We start from the raw sequence: 4,029 nt of genomic DNA on the forward strand, positions 1-4,029 counted from the left end.
AGCATCAAGACCTGGGCTCCATCCTCAGCATGACAAAACAAAAGAGAGGTGGCCCATGTCATTTTTGTTCATGGTTGCAGAAGTCTCAGTTTGTGGTTGTTTGGCCCTATAGTCATCAGCTTGTGACAAGGCAACACATTGCCATCTACATCCAAGTAGCAGGACACACACGCACATGCACACACACACACACACACGACAGGGCCTACTGTCTCCTTCAATGGCTTGCCTCGATGACCTAACTTCCTTCCCTCGGGTCCTACCCCTTAACTGTTCTGCTGCCTCTCAGTGGCACTAAAAAACTGGGAACCCAGCCTTCAACACATGGGCCTTTGGGGGCATTTCCAAACCATTAGGACAGGTCACCTCTACAAACGGGGAATTGGAGCTGAGAAGCAATTCAACCTAAGAGTGCTTGCCTGACATACCTCAGGTTCACCCCCCATTATCCTCCCCCAAAATACAAAATGAGAACGTGATCAAAATAACTCTGCCTTACTCAGCTGAGGCTGCTGGGACAGAAGACCCTATGCTGGATGGTTTAAACAGAAGGCATTTCTTTCTCACAGTTGTGGAGACCGGAAGCTCAGACGCCAGTGTCCAGAGGCTCTGTACAGGTAAGGCCTTTCTTGTGACCTGGAAGTGGCCATGCTGCTGTGCTGTATACTCTGTGGCGGAGGGAAAGGATCAGGGGTGGAGAAGGAAGACGTGACTCTGGTCTCCCCACCACAGGACGCGCCCCCACGGCCTCTTGTGTGACAACCTTCCTGGGGAAATATGAGCAAATATCTAGTCATCTCAGAAAGAGAATCAATGACAGACTAAAGTAACAATACAATCCAAGTCTAACTTAGTGAACCAATGCATTCACCAGAGTTACCTGCAAAGTATAAGTAAGGGGCTACTTACAAGAGCATGCACACCTCAGAGACAACGACATCAGCAAAAGCCCACACCACTGTGGGTGATGGTTCCTAAAAGCTGGAGCCCTGTAGCTCTCTACTCTACTTGCAGGCAGTCCTACAGGTTGGAGAGCATTCTCTCTTCAGCTGCTGGGCTGGCTAAGCTCATGTCCACTTGACATAAGCTAAAGTCATCTGACAAGAAGGAACCTCTGTTAAGGAAATGTTTCCAAGGCCTGATGGTGGTGGCCCATACTTCAAACCCTAGCACATGGGAGGCAGAGGCAGACAGATCTCTTGTGGGTTTAAGGCCAGCTTGGTCTACTGAATAAGTTCCAGCACAGGCAGGGCTACAGGCAGAGAAACCCTGTCTCGAAAAAAAAGACTCAAAGGATGGAAGGAAGAAGGGAAGGAAGGGGGATAGAAGAGGGGAAGGAAGGAAGGAAGGAAGGAAGGAAGGAAGGAAGGAAGGAAGGAAGGAAAGAAGGAAGGGAGAGAGGGAGGGAGGGAGGGAGGGAGGGAGGAAGGAAGGAAGGAAGGAAGGAAGGAAGGAAGGAAGGAAGGAAGGAAGGAAGGAAGGAAGGAAGGAAGGAAGGAAGGAGAGAAAAAAGGGGAAGAAAGGAGACAATGAAAATGCTTCCATTAGATTGGCCTGTACGCAAGTCTTTAGGAATTTTCTGAATTAGTGATTGATGTGGGGAGGCCCAGCCAACTGTGGGAGTGGCCACCCTCTGGGTAGGTGGTCCTTAGTACATAAGAACGCAGCAGGCCGAGCAAACTTTCAAGGCCTCTGCTTCAGTTTCTACCTTAACTTCCCTGGATTGAGGGCTGCAAGCTGAAAGATGAAAAGCACCCTTTCCTGCCCAGGTCGCACGGTGTTTTATCACAGCAATAGAAACTCTATGACATGTCAAGGGCTGTTGCTGTGACAGACCTGCACATTTTAGGAGGGTTGTGGTGGCATTTTTTTTTTTACTTTGGATTATATTTCGTGCTCAGAACTTCTGCTCATATCACAACCCTTAGTGTTTATAGAAGCTCAGAGGGGATAGAAATGTAAGAATCTGTTAAGTTTCAGGGACTGCTGGAAACCAGAAAGTTATTTACAGCTTGAGTCTTTACCCCTTCCCCCTAAAGCTGTGTAAGTCTTACGGAGCTTACCTCCGGGATAGATGGAGTGTTCCAGGTCAGAGGAAACGGCTACTTGACACCTCCCAAGTGCAGGATTCAACATAAGAATTTGGGGACAGAATTACAAATATGTAGTCTATAATAATCAACTTTCCTCATGAAGTGTTCAAGAGGCTTAACCTGAATTTTTTTAAGATTTGTTTATTTTTATTTTATGTATATAAGCATTTTGCTTGCCTTGTATGTATATGAATTGCATCCATGCCTGGTGCCAACGGAGACCAGAAGAATTCCTAGGTTCCTTGGAGCTGGAGTTACAAATGGTTTTAAGCTGCCATTTTGGGTGCTAGAAATTGAACTCTAGTTCCAGCAGGTCCAATATCTATTGGATTCATTAATGAAAGTTTGAGTCGGTTGATAATGTAGAATTAATAATTGAACATATGAATCTGCCTACAAGGAAATGAGAAGTGAATGAATGAGTTTGTAGATGATGGGGTGGATGAATGAACACATGAATAAGTAGATAAATTATTGAGAAGTGGGATTCTATCCAAGAAGAAAAGAGAGCCTCCCTTTTGAGCGATTTTCCCCTAGAATTTCTGTTCCAGTCTCACAAATTACTTCTCCTGTCCCATAGGAATGGGGTGTGACAGCTTCTCCAGGGGGCCTCTGCACCTCTCCATCTACCTGTGAGCCACTGCCTCCTGTACTGCCCTGACCCAGACTGAAGCCACCCAGCGCATCACAGGACATCCTCCCTTGATGATAACCAAGAACATGTTCCCAGTCTTAAAGCCAATGACTGGCATCCTGGTCCAGACGTCTTCAGAAACCCTCAACTCAACCACCAAATCTTCTAAAACCAACAAGAGATCCATCTTTGAGATGCAGGACTCAGTCAGGAATCTGTCCAAGCAACTCCCAGAGAACTGTGAATCCTACTCTACAAAGTTCTACCACCTGGGCCTGAGTTCGTTCACACCAAGGAAACTTCTGGCCCCAGAGCTGCATAAATGTGACCCTATTCCTATGTCCACAAAATCTTGTGTCCCTAAGGATCCCATGGCCATGCTTCGGCTGACAGATGAGGCATATGAGTTCAGGAAGAATCTCAGCCCAGCCTTAAACCCTTTCAGGAATGCACCCACTCTATCAGTCATGAAGGTATCCTCTACAGATACCATGGAGATATTCTCTGAAGATACCATAGAGGTATCCTCTGCAGATACCATGAAGGCACCCTCTTCAGTAACCTCAAAGAGACTCTCTGCAGGGGCCATGAAGCCAAGAACCAAGACCCAAGATATGATCCAGAAGGAGCAAGACAATGAAAAACGTTTTTCCCTTGACCTGATGTTTGTCAACCCAAACCAGTCAACTCTGGGCACCCAACATGTCCCTGTTCCAGAGGCCACAAAGGGACTCTATCCCAGGGACTCATATTATTTCTTGAACTACCACACAATAAACAACTGACTGCAGTGTCTGTCCCTTACATGGATGCTAGTGTTTCTAGCTGGGTTGGTTGTGTACTGCTCAAGGTCAGCCTGTATCTAAAAAAGTGCTGTTCGCATTACAGATGCTATAGATTTGTGTCTTTGCTTTAATAAACCCAGCAGATGGCAGAAACACATCTTGGAGAACCACAGGCTTCTAATGAAAGAAAAAGATACCCAAAGGGCTAGTGGTGACCTGGAGCTGCAGCTCAATTGGTAGAATGATTGACTGACATGCACGAAGCCCTAAGTTCAAGACCCAAAACTGCATAAACTGTGAGGGGCCATGTGTCTGTACTCCCAGCATTTGAGACGTGGAAGTAGGAGAATCAGAAGTTCAAGATTGTCCTTGACTCCTTAGAGGACTTGGGGTCAACTATAGATCAAGGTTTGCCATGCAGACCTGGTGGCCCGAGTTCAATTCCTGGTTCCTACAAAAGAAGGACAGATGTGATGCCACAAAGTTGCATCATGACTTCTGACACATGTGTATGACA

General features: G+C 46.5%; 1 pseudogene across 1 annotated transcript; it reads left to right on the forward strand.

The window, feature by feature from the left end:
• Nucleotides 1-566: 566 nt before the first annotated feature.
• LOC147002867 (uncharacterized) lies at nucleotides 567-3,489 on the forward strand (annotated as a pseudogene). Its single transcript, XR_015048066.1, has 2 exons — nucleotides 567-617; nucleotides 2,674-3,489. The product of XR_015048066.1 is annotated as an uncharacterized LOC147002867 (transcript).
• The last annotated feature ends 540 nt before the right edge of the window (nucleotides 3,490-4,029 follow it).

This window comes from Mus caroli, unplaced genomic scaffold (assembly GCF_978045245.1).
Source record: "Mus caroli unplaced genomic scaffold, Mus_caroli_1 scaffold_8, whole genome shotgun sequence".
Classification (NCBI taxonomy): Eukaryota; Metazoa; Chordata; class Mammalia; order Rodentia; family Muridae; genus Mus; species Mus caroli.